Raw genomic sequence first — 18398 nt, forward strand, 5'->3', positions numbered from 1 at the left:
TGCAAAGAACAAGTTAGACTGTGGATGTATTGATGTGGAGATTATGGTGGAGGGCCCTGATTCTGGGCCTCAGCGCTGGTACAAATACTGGAGAGAGGCCCAATGAGGAATTGGGAGCATCACTAATGCTTTGAGATCCAAGGAGTTCTGGTAGAGACAAATAGTATGTGCAATACACCGATCTGGCCAGGTGCTCAAGTCTGATCAATCAGCGTGGAGGTTCAGTTGATTAGAGCTCTCAGAATGACACCTGTCATGGCCAAGTTTCCAGAAATAATGTCTACCATTGCAGGTGGGGCTAGATGGTTCTTTGTCATTGATATTGCAGATGTGTTTTCTACACCACTGCATAGAAGTGCATGGTATAGGTTTGCCTTTACATTTGGCCATCAGCAGCTGACTTTTACAAGAGCAGCGCAAGGTTATCACAGTGTGCCCGCGATATGTCATCAGCATGTTACCAAGATGTGGAGAAACCTAATCTACAAGGACCAGGTGGTCAGCTATGTGGATGATATATTGGTGGCTACAAAGACCAGGGAAGAGAACTTGCTTGTTTTGAGTGAGGTCCTGATCATCCAGAGAACCGGCTTCCTCATTAGCCCGCAAAAAGCCAGCTTGTACAGCAGAATGTCACTTACCTTGGAGTTGAAGGGTGATGTCCAGATGCTGATCGAATCAATCTGATCTGCAAATTACCAGCTTCCAGGGACATAACCTGGAGATCTTTCCTGGGATTGGTAGGCTTTTCTTGGGATTTTATATATGGTTATTCAGAGCTTGCATGCCTCTTACACATGCTGCTCCACAAGGGACAAGAATTGTCCTGGGGAGAAAAAAAAACAAACCAAAAACCGAACATTAAGCAATGTTTAACCTAATGCAGGCTCTTGCACTGGCCTATCCTCAATTGGCTAAGCTGTTCATATTACAGCTTGCTATCACTGGGAAAGGCATCAGTGTAGTTATTTATGCAGTCAAGTGGCACCCGCACAAAGCTGTTGCTTATGGTTCGAAACAGCTGCCCAAATTGGAACAGTGTTATACATGGTGTGAAAGAAGCTTTGGCCCTTGTATGGTCCAATCAAACACTGGGAATACATAATTGGAATGGCTCCAGTGGTGCTTTGAACATCTCGCATGCCAGTCAGGTACTGTACATCTTATCAGGGAAGGCAAGTGATGGCTGGGTGTCCAATCCCCATCTTGCAGGTTGGGCTCTGCTTATTAAACCGGGAGGTGAGGGTGGATAAAGTACCATCTCTGTCTGCTGTACCGTTTGCTCTATTGTCAGAAGGTGAAGACCACCAGTGCCTGCTTCCATTGGAGGAGACTAATACCCTCAAGTCTCCATTCCAGCTAGAGGCCTCATATGAAGTAGCTAAAGCAGTGGGCTGACATATATGGGTTATCAATGGGAGCTGTTTCCATCTAAAAGGCACCTCCCCATACAGGTTACGCTGTACTCCAGGTAGCAACAGACGGGGTTTTGCAAGGCACTGTGTTGCCCCATTCTGCCCAGCAGAAATTGTTGCCATAGTAGCTGCGTTGGATGCTGTGGACAGAGACTCTGATAATGATTTGCTCGGATTCTGACTGGGTCCTGAGGGCCCCCATTGACTGGATGAGCGTGTGGATGGCTCGTGGCATGAACACCGCCGACAACAAGCCAGTAACCCATGCCAAATATCTTATTCATGCATGGAAATTTGCTGAAGGCAGGAGAGCGCCAACTTTCCTTTTAAGGTACAGGCTCATCGGAAGAACATGGCTGAGGTATCCATGCTTAATAGGATGGATGGCCTATTTAAGGGACAGCATTAATAGTCCCAGACATGTTGTGGGTAAAATCGGACAATGTTATGTGCTCACTGCAGCCTGCAGCTGTGCAGCAACAACTTGATATTTTGCAGATACAAAAGAAGGACAAAGATTCAAGATCTACTCTCTCATCATCACCATCATCATAGGGGGTACCAAATATTTGAACATAAAAGTGGACTGGGTAATGGCAAAATCGAGCAGAGGTGAAAGACGACCTTCCAATATTGGTAATTGCGGGTTGCCGACGTAAGGAACTTATAACTTTAGCTCACCAACAATGTCATTTTGGCATTAAGACAGTAAAAAGTCTCCTCACTGTTGGGTGGTGGCCAGACATCGCCAGGGATGTAGAGTATCATATCTGGAATTGTTTGGCATGTGCCCAGAACAACCCAGACCATTGAGTTAGGAAGGGACTAGTCCTCCCCCAGCCCATTGAGGGTCCCTGGCATTGGATCCAGGTGGACTACATTTGCCTACTACCACGCACAGCGTGGGGAAACTGTTACAGCCTTGTGGGAGTGGATCCATTTTCAAAGTGGGTGGAGGCCCTCCCTCCCCTTTCAAAGATACTGCAGCCCCCACTACACGTTTTCCCGGTATGGTCTTCTGGAGGTCATTGACTCTGACCAAGGGCCCCTCTTTGTGGGTGACCCGGTTAAGAACATTTGCCTTGCACTTAGCATCAAACAGCATCTCCATATTGCTGGACATCCCCAGAGCTCAGGGAATCATTGAGCAGACTAAGGGTATGTCTACACTACGGAATAAGGTCGAATTTATAGAAGTCGGATTTTTAGAAATCGGTTTTATATATTCGAGTGTGTGTCCCCACAGAAGTGCATTAAGTGCATTAACTCGGCGGAGTGCTTCCACAGTACCGAGGCTAGAGTCGACTTCTGGAGCGTTGCACTGTGGGTAGCTATCCCACAGTTCCCGCAGTCTCTGCTGCCCATTGGAATTCTGGGTTGAGATCCCAATGCCTGATGGGGCTAAAACATTGTCGCGGGTGGTTCTGGGTACATATCGTCAGTCCCCCCTTCCCTCCCTCCCTCCCTCCATGAAAGCAAGGGCAGACAATCGTTTCACGCCTTTTTTCCTGAGTTACCTGTGCGGACGCCATACCACCACAAGCATGGAGCCCGCTCAGGTAACTGTCACCGTATGTCTCCTGGGTGCTGGCAGACGCGGTACGGCATTGCTACACAGTAGCAGCAACCCATTGCCTTCTGGCAGCAGACGGTGCAGTATGACTGATAGCCGTCCTCGTCATGTCCGAGGTGCTCCTGGCCACGTCGGCTGGGAGCGCCTGGGCAGACATGGGCGCAGGGACTAAATTTTTGGTGACCTGACCAGGTCATTCTCTTTAGTCCTGCAGTCAGTTCTATTGAACCGTCTAATGGTGAGCAGGCAGGCAATACGGATTGCTAGCAGTCGTACTGTACCATCTTCTGCCGGGCAGGCAAGAGATGAGGATGGCTAGCAATCGTATTGTACCATCTTCTGCCAGGCAGGCAAGAGATGAGGATGGCTAGCAGTCGTACTGTACCATCTTCTGCCGAGCAGCCATGAGATGTGGATGGCATGCAGTCCTTCTGCACTGTCTGCTGCCAGCCAAAGATGTAAAAGATAGATGGAGTGGATCAAAACAAGAAATAGACCAGATTTGTTTTGTACTCATTTGCCTCCTCCCCTGTCTAGGGGACTCATTCCTCTAGGTCACACTGCAGTCACTCACAGAGAAGGTGCAGCGAGGTAAATCTAGCCATGTATCAATCAGAGGCCAGGCTAACCTCCTTGTTCCAATAAGAACAATAACTTAGGTGCACCATTTCTTATTGGAACCCTCAGTGAAGTCCTGCATGAAATACTCCTTGATGTAAAGCCACCCCCTTTGTTGATTTTAGCTCCCTGAAGCCAACCCTGTAAGCTGTGTCGTCAGTCACCCCTCCCTCCGTCAGAGCATCGGCAGACAATCGTTCCGCGCCTTTTTTCTGTGCGGACACCATACCAAGGCAAGCATGGAGGCCGCTCAGCTCACTTTGGCAATTAGGAGCACATTAAACACCACACGCATTATCCAGCAGTATATGCAGCACCAGAACCTGGCAAAGCGGCGACGTCAGCACGGTCACGTGAGTGATCAGGACATGGACACAGATTTCTCTGAAAGCATGGGCCCTGCCAATGCATGCATCATGGTGCTAATGGGGCAGGTTCATGCGGTGGAACGCCAATTCTGGGCTCGGGAAACAAGCACAGACTGGTGGGACCGCATAGTGTTGCAGGTCTGGGACGATTCCCAGTGGCTGCGAAACTTTCGCATGCATAAGGGCACTTTCATGGAACTTTGTGACTTGCTTTCCCCTGCCCTGAAGCGCATGAATACCAAGATGAGAGCAGCCCTCACAGTTGAGAAGCGAGTGGCGATAGCCCTGTGGAAGCTTGCAATGCCAGACAGCTACCGGTCAGTTGGGAATCAATTTGGAGTGGGCAAATCTACTGTGGGGGCTGCTGTGATGCAAGTAGCCCACGCAATCAAAGATCTGCTGATATCAAGGGTAGTGACCCTGGGAAATGTGCAGGTCATAGTGGATGGCTTTGCTGCAATGGGATTCCCTAACTGTGATGGGGCCATAGACGGAACCCATATCCCTATCTTGGCACCGGAGCACCAAGCCGGTGAGTACATAAACCGCAAGGGGTACTTTTCAATAGTGCTGCAAGCTCTGGTGGATCACAAGGGACGTTTCACCAACATCAACGTGGGATGGCCGGGAAAGGTACATGACGCTCGCATCTTCAGGAACTCTGGTCTGTTTCAAAAGCTGCAGGAAGGGACTTTATTCCCAGACCAGAAAATAACTGTTGGGGATGTTGAAATGCCTATATGTATCCTTGGGGACCCAGCCTACCCCTTAATGCCATGGCTCATGAAGCCGTACACAGGCAGCCTGGACAGTAGTCAGGAGCTGTTCAACTACAGGCTGAGCAAGTGCAGAATGGTGGTAGAATGTGCATTTGGACGTTTAAAGGCACGCTGGCGCAGTTTACTGACTCGCTTAGACCTCAGCGAAACCAATATTCCCACTGTTATTACTGCTTGCTGTGTGCTCCACAATATCTGTGAGAGTAAGGGGGAGACGTTTATGGCGGGGTGGGAGGTTGAGGCAAATCGCCTGGCTGCTGGTTACGCGCAGCCAGACCCCAGGGCGGTTAGAAGAGCACAGGAGGGCGCGGTACATATCAGAGAGGCTTTGAAAACCAGTTTCATGACTGGCCAGGCTACGGTGTGAAAGTTCTGTTTGTTTCTCCTTGATGAAACCCCCCGCCCCTTGGTTCACTCTACTTCCCTGTAAGCTAACCACCCTCCCCTCCTCCCTTCGATCACCGCTTGCAGAGGCAATAAAGTCATTGTTGCTTCACATTCATGCATTCATCACACAAATAGGGGGATGACTACCAAGGTAGCCCAGGAGGGGTGGTGGAGGAGGGAAGGAAAATGCCACACAGCACTTTAAGCACAGCACTTTAAAAGTTTACAACTTTAAAATTTATTGAATGACAGCCTTCTTTTTTTTGGGCAATCCTCTGTGGCGGAGTGGCTGGTTGGCCGGTGGCCCCCCCACCGCGTTCTTGGGCGTCTGGGTGTGGAGGCTATGGAACTTGGGGAGGAGGGCAGTTGGTTACACAGGGGCTGTAGTGGCAGTCTGTGCTCCAGCTGCCTTTGCTGCAGCTCAACCATACACTGGAGCATACTGGTTTGGTCCTCCAGCAGCCTCAGCATTGAATCCTGCCTCCTCTCATCACGCTGCCGCCACCTTTCAGCTTCAGCCCTCTCTTCAGCCCGCCACTTACTCTCTTCAGCCCGCCACCTCTCCTCCCGGTCATTTTGTGCTTTCCTGCACTCTGACATTATTTGCCTCCACGCATTCGTCTGTGCTCTGTCAGTGTGGGAGGACAGCATGAGCTTGGAGAACATTTCATCTCAAGTGCGTTTTTTTTTTTCTAATCTTCACTAGCCTCTGGGAAGGAGAAGATCCTGTGATCATTGAAACACATGCAGCTGGTGGAGAAAAAAAAAAAAAAGGACAGCGGTATTTAAAAAGACACATTGTATAAAACACTGGCTACACTCTTTCAGGGTAAACCTTGCTGTTAACATTACATACATATCACATGTGCTTTCGTTACAAGGTCGCATTTTGCCTCCCCCCACCGCGTGGCTACCCCCTCAACCCTTCCCCCTCCCTGTGGCTAACAGCGGGGAACATTTCTGTTCAGCCGCAGGCAAACAGCCCAGCAGGAATGGGCTCCTCTGAGTGTCCCCTGAAGAAAAGCACCCTATTTCAACCAGGTGACCATGGATTATATCTCACTCTCCTGAGGATAACATAGAGAGATAAAGAACGGATGTTGTTTGAACGCCAGCAAACATACACTGCAATGCTTTGTTGTACAATGATTCCCGAGTACGTGTTACTGGCCTGGAGTGGTAAAGTGTCCTACCATGGAGGACGCAATAAGTCTGCCTTCCCCAGAAACCTTTTGCAAAGGCTTTGGGAGTATATCCAGGAGAGCTGCGAATGCCAGGGCAAATTAATCCTTTCACATGCTTGCTTTTAAACTGTGTATAGTATTTTAAAAGGTACACTCACCGGAGGTCCCTTCTCCGCCTGCTGGGTCCAGGAGGCAGCCTTGGGTGGGTTCGGGGGGTACTGGCTCCAGGTCCAGGGTGAGAAACAGTTCCTGGCTGTCGGGAAAACCGGTTTCTCCGCTTGCTTGCTGTGAGCTATCATCTTCTTCGTCCCCAAAACCTGCTTCCGTATTGCCTCCATCTCCATTGAAGGAGTCAAACAACACGGCTGGGGTAGTGGTGGCTGAACCCCCTAAAATGGCATGCAGCTCATCATAGAAGCGGCATGTTTGGGGCTCTGACCCGGAGCGGCCGTTCACCTCTCTGGTTTTCTGGTAGGCTTGCCTCAGCTCCTTCAGTTTCACGCGGCACTGCTTCGGGTCCCTGTTATGGCCTCTGTCCTTCATGCCCTGGGAGATTTTGACAAAGGTTTTGGCATTTCGAAAACTGGAACGGAGTTCTGATAGCACGGATTCCTCTCCCCATACAGCGATCAGATCCCGTACCTCCCGTTCGGTCCATGCTGGAGCTCTTTTGCGATTCTGGGACTCCATCATGGTCACCTCGGCTGATGAGCTCTGCATGGTCACCTGCAGCTTGCCATGCTGGCCAAACAGGAAATGAGATTCAAAAGTTCGCGGTTCTTTTCCTGTCTACCTGGCCAGTGCATCTGAGTTCAGAGTGCTGTCCAGAGCGGTCAAAATGGAGCACTCTGGGATAGCTCCCGGAGGCCAATACCGTCGAATTGTGTCCACAGTACCCCAAATTCGACCTGGCAAGGCCGATTTAAGCGCTAATCCACTTGTCAGGGGTGGAATAAGGAAATCGATTTTAAGAGCCCTTTAAGTCGAAATAAAGGGCTTCATCGTGTGGACGGGTGCAGGTTTACATCGATTTAATGCTGCTAAATTCGACCTAAAGTCCTAGTGTAGACCAGGGCTAATAGGAGGATTAAAACAGCATTAAGGAAGATCATAGAGCCCGCGGGAAAGAATTGGGATTAAAAAGCTACCCTTTGTCCTAATGGCCATCAGGTCCACAATTGAAGCACATTGATTTACACCCCCATGAGATCTTTACAGGTCAGCCAATGAGGACTCCTGAGATCAGGTGGTACCCCCCCTAGCCACCACATAAGTATCAGCCCCAGGTACAAATAGACCAGTACATAATCCAGCTGTTGGTTAAAATTAGTGATGCTCAAAAGGAGGTAGCTACCCAATTAAAGCAGAACATGTGTCAAATGGACCAAAGACTGAATGCCAACTTTAAATTTCATGAATGGCAGGTTGGGGATAAATTTTTATTTTGATTCTACTCAGACTCATCACCCTGAGTCCCTGCTGAATAGGCCCTGTAGTTATAACCAACAAGGTCAGACCAACAGTGTACCAGGTAGAGTTAAAATCTGGCAAGAGATGGTTTAATGGTTCCATTTGTCCCAACTAAAGGAATGGAAGGGCGGTGTTGGGCCATAATAAATGTCACTAACCTAAATCTCTGCTCTGTCTATTCCAGGAAATTCATCCAGCCACCTCGATTGCAAAATGTTATGTGTGTTAATATTGTTGTTAGGCTTATGGACTCTTATTGTAAATTAGAACAAACACTGGTATTGTAAAGTGAATACAATGGCTGAGAGATGGGATACACCCATAGGGATTTATGAATATAATTATGAGTTGTTAGAATCCATCATAATCAGTTTCATTATACATTAAGATGTGGTACATAATCCCAAGGGCAGAAGTATACTGACGAATGAAGCTCTGTTGAGCTCGGTCTTGAAAGGGATTATACTGGTATGCCTATGTGGATACAGGCTATTGTTATTTTGTATGGGCAGAAGAAAGGGGTAACACTTGATTAATGGCCTTCACAGCAGATTAACAAAAGCATGAGCTCATATTAGATAAGGATGCACAAATTAAATCCATGGAAACAAGGGGCAATTGTTCATGGCTCTTTGACACTTTCCTAGAGGGGTGCTCTAGGTTGATTGAGGCTTGGGAGCCATCCAAGTGTCTGTCAATCATAATTGACCTCCCTATACAGGTAAAACCTGGGGATTTAAGTGTAATGGTTTCAACCGGTATTGGTAATGTTAATCAAACCTTTATAAATGCCCATTTGTATTTGCCATCAGGTCTTTATCTAGCAACTCCGAAATGTAGCCATTGAATAGTATCAGGTGTTAAAAATTACAATGCCAGTATCATGAATGAGTTTTGTCAAAATTTACAGAATATAAGTTTCCCTGTTGTATGTATTGTGAATGCTCGTGTTAGTGTCATTTGACACAGATGACTGGGTTATCCCAAGTCTGTATGGAACTAAGGTCAATGTAAAGGTATCTGTGGTACCTCGGCCGTACACAAGTTCCATTGGACCAGTGGTGGTAAAACAGCTTGTTAGAAGAGTACTGATGATAAATCCAGTATATTCCATCAAAAGGTTAATAATGCCCATACAAATTTCAATACACAACGTTAACCAAGGAGGGTTTGCATACACTGCACCTCTAACTGTGGGATGGAGTGCTTGGGTGCAAGGAGTGGTTCCATCATCCAACTCTCTCATAAGGAAACCTAGGGATACCTTAGCTAAAAATATTAGAAGGGTTTAGAACTGGACTAGGCATGCTAAATACTATAGATGATCAGATCCTGGCCAATAAAATAGGAGCTTTGGGCCATGATTTAGCTTCTTTATCACACCCTCTGACTACCTCCTTAAATCGTATTTGAGCTTGAGTATCATATAGCCAATACCTTACCTTCCTGGATACAAATTCAGGAGACAGGTCACCTCAACATCATAGGGGCCTTTAAACATTCTTCAGTCTAACATCTCCCTTGCTTTAGCATGTGTGCAAGCACAGCAATGGATCCTAGATGTGGCTAAGTCCATTGTGAGGGATGGCCTGAATGGGCTTATTCCAGTAGAGATAAGGCATGTTGTGGAACCATCTCATTCCTTTTGAGCAAGAGCACCAGGGGTGCCGGAATTTAAATAACTTCACTTACCTCCGTCACAACCATTCAATAATTGCTTGTGTGTGGACTTAAAAGCAGAAAACAAGGAATGGGTTTACCCTTTTAGTGCCCATAGTCTTAAGTGTGGGACAAACTGTACTTATTCCTACGGCTATCAGCAAATGGGTCCATCAGAAGAGTGATGAATACCATACTGTGGACCTCCAGTCTTGCCTAGAAGAAAAGGGTCTAGGCTACACTTTAACACTGAAGTTTTGGAAGGATCCCATGTATGTTTAAATGCCTCAAAAGGAAGGTAGTTATAAAATGCACTTTGGATTTTAATCACTCCTCCGTTGTGCTCACGAATGACCATTGTTTATGTCTAAGGAGTTGGTGCAGTGAGTTTACTGTAACTAGTTATAGAATTACACATGACCCTTCCATCAACCTTTGTCTGAGCTCCATCTTTTCCATTAAGGGTTGTGATAGAGACCGTCTGGCATGACATCACCACCGAGACTGTGTATGTACAATATACTTTATATGATCACTTGGATCTGGTCAAGCATGGAGCAAAGATAGCAGCCCTAATACAACTCATGTTCCGCCCAGAAGTGGAAGCCCGTTTAAAGCAAATTGAGAAGGGAAAGATATTGCTGACTGTGCATCGTGCCCCTAATCAGATTTAAGTGGGTGTTAAAGTGAATCAAAGATGAGGCTCCTTCTAGTCCATGGTGGAAGAATCTATTTGGTGGACTGGAAAACTTTAATGATGTATGGAATATTATGTTATATCCTATTATTGTGGTCCTAATCATCCAATCTGTAATCATTGTGTACTTGATCTGCCTCACTGTGTGGCTCAAAAGAAAAACAGCTGTACCTATAGCTTCTGGGCCTGTATCATCATTCAAGTTAAGCAATGTCCATGGAATGTGATGGTTACAGTTCTAGGGGTATCCCTTCCCCATCAAAGAGGGGAAGTGTAAGGTGTTTTATGTCATTTGGTGTAAAAGAGCAGGAAGACCACTGTGTCTGAAGTCATGTGGTATAGGTGAGAGAGAGAGAGAGAGAGAGAGAGACTGACTATATAAGGGGAGAACACACCTGAAGCAGTGCTGTCCTTCTGAGCGGCAGCCTGAGAGATACGCTTGTCAAGAGGAAACATATCAAAAGAGCTTACTTGATCTCCATTCAAGGTGCTCCATAGCTGTGGTTCATCCAGATTCTGTGTTCTTCTTGCTGACCATTATCTAGGTAGTAGGCAGTCCGGGATCAGAAGTTGCAGTCACGCAGCCTGTCCATGTCCGGAGGTCTATCTGCAAGTACAGTAACACCGTTGTTAGTCACCTATATTTGTAAGGGGTAACTGGGTCCGGGCTCAATGCCCACAGTTCTAAGTTCAACCACTGAGTTTTGTTGTACTATTTTTTGTTTAAGAAATCTTTCTTCAGTCTCATTTCCCCAGAGATCAGTCATCCTTCCAGTGATTCGGAGGCGGGAGGGTCTTACAGGTGACAGATACTGAGTTGGATTGAGCCATTACCATATGTGGCACACCTTTAACGTTGCAACTTCTAGCCATGCAATACTCCCAGTGCCTACTGCCATCAGCTGTTCCGTGGTGTGCAGGAGGTGCTGGGAGGGAGAAGAACTGGATGGGAAGACGCAGGGGCAGAGCAAGGGGTTGAGCACCCCCAGGGCCTGGAGGAATCTGGTTCCTGATGTACCCCCTGGAACACAACTCATTTAGATATTTGCATAGTTTTACAACAGGCTATATAAAAAGCACTAGTCAGTACAAACTAAAATTTCATACAATGACTTTTTTATACTGCTGTATATAATTTCAGTGTATAATTAGATTCCAATTGATTTTATAATTATCGGGTAAAAATGTGAAAGTCAGGATTTTCACATTAATAGCGTACTGTGACATTTGTCTTTTTAGGTCTGATTTTATAAGCAAGTATAAGTGAGGTGGATCTTGGGGGTACACAAGACAAATCAGACTCCTGAAAGGGGTACAGTAGTCTGGAAAGGTTGAGAGTCACTGCTCTAAAGTAGTGGGTTGAATTAATCTCTGGTGTAACTCCATTGATTTCAGTGGAGTTACACCAGGCATGAATTTGGTCCTGTTGGTGACTATTCATAAGTACAGGCTTCAGAGTAGCAGCCGTGTTAGTCTGTATCTGCAAAAAGAAAAGGGTACTTGTGGCACCTTAGAGACTAACAAATTTATCTAAGCATAAGCTTTCGTGAGCTACAGCTCACTTCATCGGATGCATTCAGTGGAAAATACAGTGGGGAGATTTTATATACACAGAACATGAAACAATGGGTGTTACCATACACACTGTAATGAGAGTGATCAGGTAAAGTGAGCTATTACCAGTAGGAGAGCGGGGGGGGGTGGGGGGTGATGTGATTAGGCCCTATGATGGTGTCCCCTGAGTAGATATGTGGGCACAGTTGGCAACGGGCTTTGTTGCAAGGATAGGTTCCTGGGTTAGTGGTTCTGTTGTGTGGTATGTGGTTGCTGGTGAGTATTTGCTTCAGGTTCGGGGGCTGTCTGTAGGCAAGGACTGGCCTGTCTCCCAAGATCTGAGAGAGTGATGGGTCGTCCTTCAAGATAGGTTGTAGATCCTTGATGATGTGTTGGAGAGGTTTTAGTTGGGGGCTGAAGGTGACGGCTAGTGGCGTTCTGTTATTTTCTTTGTTGGGCCTGTCCTGTAGTAGGTAACTTCTGGGTACCCTTCTGGCTCTCTCAATCTGTTTCTTCACTTCAGAAGGTGGGTATTGTAAGAACGCTTGATAGAGATCTTGTAGGTGTTTGTCTCTGCGTGAGGGGTTGGAGCAAATGCGGTTGTATCGTAGAGCTTGGCTGTAGACAATGGATCGTGTGGTGTGGTCTGGATGAAAGCTGGAGGCATGTAGGTAAGTATAGCGGTCAGTAGGTTTCTGGTATAGGGTGGTGTTTATGTGACCATCGCTCATTAGCACCGTAGTGTCCAGGAAGTGGATCTCTTGTGTGGACTGGTCCAGGCTGAGGTTGATGGTGGGATGGAAATTGTTGAAATCATGGTGGAATTCCTCAAGGGCTTCTTTTCCATGGGTCCAGATGATGAAGATGTCATCAATATAGCGTAAGTAGAGTAGGGGCATTAGGGTCGAGAGCTGAGGAAGCGTTGTTCTAAGTCACCCATAAAAATGTTGACATACTGTGGGGCCATGTGGGTAACCATAGCAGTGCCGCTGATTTGAGGATATACATTGTCCCCAAATGTGAAAGTTATGGGTGAGGACAAAGTCAAAGTTCAGCCACCAGGTTTGCCGTGACATTATCGGGGATACTGTTCCTGACAGCTTGTAGTCCATCTTTGTGTGGAATGTTGGTGTAGAGGGCTTCTACATCCATAGTGGCTAGGATGGTGTTTTCAGGAAGATCACCGATGGATTGTAGTTTCCTCAGGAAGTCAGTGGTGTCTCGAAGATAGCTGGGAGTGCTGGTAGCGTAGGGCCTGAGGAGGGAGTCTACATAGCCAGACAATCCTGCTGTCAGGGTGCCAATGCCTGAGATGATGGGGTGTCCAGGATTTCCAGGTTTATGGATCTTGGGAAGCAGATAGAATATCCCTGGTTGGGGTTCCAGGGGTGTGTGTGTGTGTGTGGATTTGTTCTTGTGCTTTTTCAGGGAGTTTCTTGAGCAAATGGTGTAGTTTCTTTTGGTAACCCTCAGTGGGATCAGAGGGTAATGGCTTGTAGAAAGTGGTGTTGGAGAGCTGCCTAGCAGCCTCATGTTCATATTCCGACCTATTCATGATGACAACAGCACCTCCTTTGTCAGCCTTTTTGATTATGATGTCAGAGTTGTTTCTGAGGCTGTGGATGGCATTGTGTTCTGCACGGCTGAGATTATGGGGCAAGTGATGCTGCTTTTCCACAATTTACAGACCTAAAAGTGGCAATTCTTCAACAAAAGAAACTTCAAAAACAGACTTCAACAAGAGACTGCTGAATTGGAATTCATTTGCAAACTGGATACAAGTAACTCAGGCTTGAATAAAGACTGGGAGTGGATGGGTCATTACACAACGTAAAACTATTTCCCCATGTTTATTCCCCCCCCCGACATTCTTGTCAACTGCTGGAAATGGCCCACCTTGATTATCACTACAAAAGGTCCCCCCCCCCCCCCCCCCGGCTCTCCTACTGGTAATAGCTCACCTTACCTGATCACTCTCGTTACAGTGTGTATGGTAACACCCATTGTTTCATGTTCTCTGTGTATATAAATCTCCCCTCTGTATTTTCCACTGAATGCATCCGATGAAGTGAGCTGTAGCTCATGAAAGCTATGCTCTAATAAATTTGTTAGTCTCTATGGTGCCACAAGTACTCCTTTTCTTTATTCATAAGTAGTAATAGAATACCAAGATTTGGCACTTTTCATTCATTGATCTCAAAGTGCTTTATGAAGGTGGGGAAGTGTCGTCTCCACTTTACAGGTGGAAAACTGAGCCACATAGAGGAATTGATTTGCTAAGGTTATAAAGCAAGGCAGATGCAGAGGTGGGAAGAGAATGTAGGACTGAGTAATGACTCCCAGTTCATGCTCTAATCGGTCTATGAATTAAAACCTGAAAAAAAAAACCCACAGGGAGAGGTACTAGAGCAGTATTTAAAGTCTAATTTGTTATATTCAGGAGATGTCAAAACTGACTGCATTTCCTATACACAACCTACCTCACTCCTAATAAACAGAGTGGCCGATTCCCTTTTGTTATTCACTTACCAGGTGATAACATGTGTTTTTGAGAATATAATGTTGCGTTTGCTAATGAAATCAAGTGTTTTGGAGAACTCCCTTTAAGCAAAAACATGCGTTCCAAGGAAGAAACACTTTTTCTGGTAAACTGCTGAGCCCTACACATTTAGCAACAGAACTCAGTGTTTGTAGATATTGAAAATACTGTGACTAAGCAAGATTGTGTTTCTGGGGCACAGCATTGGAAGTATTTTATTTGTTGCCAAAAACCCAAGCTTTTTTATATAAAAGCAACATAAATCTGGACTCGAGAACCAGTTTTTGGATGGTTATGTATGTGTTTAATAGAATTTGACTCATATCAAAGTGCTACTGGGTTTTAACTTGGATAGTCCATTCAGCAGAGTTCCTTACTCCATTGTCTCTTGCCCTCCAGAAATAACTAATAGACACTGGCATTACTTTCTAGTTCGAGCCAGAAATCATCTCCTCTCCCCAAGAACTGTGCACAGAGGGGACCATCCATGCGTGGGTCTCCTCATTCCTATGTGGAAGGGGGTAATTTCTCCTCCAGACCTCATGGGTCAGAGGTATACATGGGAAGGTTGTGTAGAGTAGTGGGCTTGGAGCAGGAGGAACTGACTGAGGCAGGACATGCATCATACTCACTCCAGCCCCATGCAGATTCCCAAAAAAGATAATGCAACTTGGGGCAGGAAGAGTCCCAGTAGCATGGCACCAATGATTGTTTGCCAGGGAGCTGTGGGAGCTCAATGGGAGCCAGATCAGCTGAGGCAGCACAGAGCCTCCAGGTACATATCCCTAGACTTCCACAGGTCCCTCAGAATCCATGTTTGCTTGGGCACAGGCCTCTACCCTTTTCCATGGACGCTAGCCTCCTCCTAAGCCCTATATTGCAAGCTTTACCACTGGAGGGGAATGATCCTTGCCTGAGGATTAAGGAGCTGTATTAAGTGATTAAAGAATTGTGTCACAGATTCCCTGAGGTGGCATGTTGCTTTGGCTAACACTTCATGTTGCTGGAAATATTTATTTTCCTTTCAAAGTGAATTTAGTTAATGAATGAAGCTGGCTTGACAGCTTCAGAGACACGCACCTCTCCTCCCCGCTCTCTCTCTCAAACAATGTCCATCATTTATTTATATATATATATATATATATATATATATATATATATATATAAAATATAAAAGATGGACATTGTTATAGCATAGTGTCAGAGATAAAAGGATGTATGAGAGAGAGTTTTAGCAGGAGCACCATAAAGCAAGTCACCAGAAGGCGGCGAATTAATTCTCTTTGTCCATTCAGTCCTTTGCCTTTCTTTGAGTCTGGAAACATGACTAATAATTAGTGCCAATTATAATGAAGACACTTTTAGTAGGAAGGGGAAGTTGTCATCTTAGTTTTCTACAGGCCACAAAATAGCTTGCACAGTAACAGTTTTTAATTACTACCAGTCTCAGGCCAAATTAAACCAGTGATATCAGTGCAAGGCTCCATACTCCTGTTCTGTTACCATTTCATCATTTCCCTAAACAGATTCTCATTATAGTTACTCATGTTATAGCACCTTTCATCCAATGATCTCCCATATTGCAGTCAGAATAATTATAGTAATAATAAATTAATCACACCCTACAAGACCAGTGTGGTGTAGTAGTAGTATTATCCCCACTGTACAGTTAGAGAAACTGAGGCACAGCGGGATAGCTGGGTAAGTAGACTTGACTTTTTTGTTGTGAAAATGGATACATGAATTTTTTTTTAACATTGTACACTTTAAAAAGAAAAGGAGGACTTGTGGCACCTTAGAGATTAACAAATTTATTTGAGCTCAGCTCACGAAAGCTTACGCTCAAATGTGTTAGTCTCTAAGGTGCCACAAGTCCTCTTTTTCTTTTTGCGAATACAGACTAGCATGGCTGCTACTCTGGAACATTGCAGACTTTGTATTTCCTGATCGCTTTCTAATAGTGTACATGGTTGTTTTGGCACAGAGATAGAATATTTAGTGGGACCTGGCCAGATTGGTGCCACATGTGTATTCTTAGGTTAATTAAATAAAGCATAGGCACTTTTAGCACTAGAGAGACCCAAATATGGTCTCTTTTGGTTGATCTTAACCCCATGTGTGGGGTTTTACCCGACTCCATAATCCTGTTCTTCTCCAGAAACCAATAGAGGTATCTCACTTTTCTTTTACTTCAGTTGCTTTCCCACAAAATTCACTCCATATGTTTATTCCTCTGAGGGAAGTAGTTTGACCTGATTTACCTTAGATTCATAATTATGAAAAAATATTTATCACTGTAGAAACATTATAGGACATAGTTAAGATTGAGCTGTTTATGAGCATAATCCTGCTACCAAGTCTAATCTATGGATTTTATTATTAATTAATATATTAGATTGTGGTAACTCCTAAAGCGTGCCAAGCATTTTCCAGACATTCGAGAGGTCAGTCTCTCCCTGCCCCACAAAGCTTATGGTCTAAGGACAGACTGACAGCGGTAGGGGATGGAAAGCAAATAGAGGCACTTTGTGTTTTCTATAAGTCAACCTGATATTTTACTTTATCGGTGTATCTTTTTGGAATGACAAATAACTCCACATTTGTTTTAGTCTTCTCTTCTAGGCCCCAATCCAGAAAACACATATGTATTTTACTACCACAGAGAGTCGCCTGAAATCAGTGGGATTACTCAAGGTAGTAAAGTGAAGCACACATGTACATGTTTGTAGGACCAGGGCCCTTGAGAACCAGAGCTCAGAATTTTTACTTCTAATACTGTAACAACTTAGCTCTGTTTGAGTTGGTTGGGCAGTAAGGGCTGAATTTTTAAAGGTATTTATGTGGCTAACTGTGCCTAAATACCTTTACAAATATGGCACTAGTTCCTTACCAGATGGGGTCAGGAACTGCAAACTGTGTTTCTATAGACTTACTGAAGCCACAAACTTTAAAGGGACACTATCAACTAAAAAAAAAAAGTTTAAATTAGTCTTAGTTATTGCAGGTGTCCCTGAGTACCACTGCCATTTGTGTGGCTTTACAAACATTCTATTACAAAACATAGTTTTGTTTTCGCTGTTGCTGTGTGAAGGATCAACACAAGCAATAGGGGAAACTGACTCTACCCAAAGTGCTGTCAAAATGCACAGAGAGTTAAGAAACAAAGTTTTGTATTCTCTAATATTTTAGTTATTGTAACCTTAGGAGTTATTTGTAGCAATAAGAGGCAATATAATGTGAGACTGAGGTGAGCTTTTTAAGGTGATGCCTTTCAACTCTGACATTGACATAACAATGTCTATCTTTTATGTGGAACACCACCTTTGGCCCACCTACCATATTGTCAAAAAATAAAAAAAAAAATAGAGCTTCTGTGTGTTTGGGACTACAAACTCATCTACTACACTGTATATATAATTTGTGAACTGGTCTCCAACAATCACATATGGACCACCAACAAAAACTCAAGTCCTCTTCCGCAACTTCCACCTGTACATTGGCAAAAAGAAGCCCTGACATATCCTCGGTTATCCAGCTCAGAGTCCAAAACCAACATTGTCTCAGATTTCTAGGCTGCCTGGACTATAAAGAATAATCTACCTCATCCTCTCTCCAAAGTATACAATGGCTGTATTTAGTCTCAGTATCTCCTTTACTCAGTTTGTGATAGGGCTCAGATGCTAGTCCATAAAGAAATTATGTACCTTTATCCTTGCCTGAAAATATGCAGAAACCACCTCATAAAGATATTGATCATATACTGAGACTGCAGGGTAAAGAATATATAATATGGCAGCTGCAAATGTGAGTTCAGAGAGCAGGTTGTTTGTAACACCAATTAATTTCAGACTTTTAATCTTTAAAAACAAACAAAAGTTTACTGTAACAGGGTACTCACCTCTCATGAGCACCTCCCTCCTGCCCTTAGCCAAGTGGGTGTACCTGCACACTCTCTCTCTCTCTGTGGTGTGTCTTTGGTGACTCAGCCCTCCAGCCAAGTCACACAGAGTCTGTCTGTGTGAGGAAAGCAAAGCAAAACCCCTTCCAGAGTTCAAGTCCATCAGGGATTTCTCTCAGTGCCTCCTATAACATCTCCCACAAGTTGTCCATGCTCCAGGATAGAGCAGTTCCCCAGGGCTCCCTCCCTAGTGACAA

The 18398-nt window shown here is 45.1% G+C and overlaps 1 long non-coding RNA gene across 1 annotated transcript in view; it reads right to left on the minus strand.

Annotated features, from left to right (window-relative positions):
• The window catches only part of LOC141980440 (uncharacterized), a 43244-nt gene that overhangs the window by 13352 nt on the left and 11494 nt on the right, over positions 1-18398 (minus strand). The window contains exons 2-3 of the long non-coding RNA XR_012637560.1: positions 10622-10757; positions 642-826 (exon numbers count right to left, since the gene is read on the minus strand). This is a non-coding gene — a long non-coding RNA (uncharacterized LOC141980440). The remainder of the gene's footprint in view (positions 1-641; positions 827-10621; positions 10758-18398) is intronic.

This window comes from Natator depressus, chromosome 1, assembly GCF_965152275.1.
Source record: "Natator depressus isolate rNatDep1 chromosome 1, rNatDep2.hap1, whole genome shotgun sequence".
Lineage (NCBI taxonomy): Eukaryota > Metazoa > Chordata > Testudines > Cheloniidae > Natator > Natator depressus.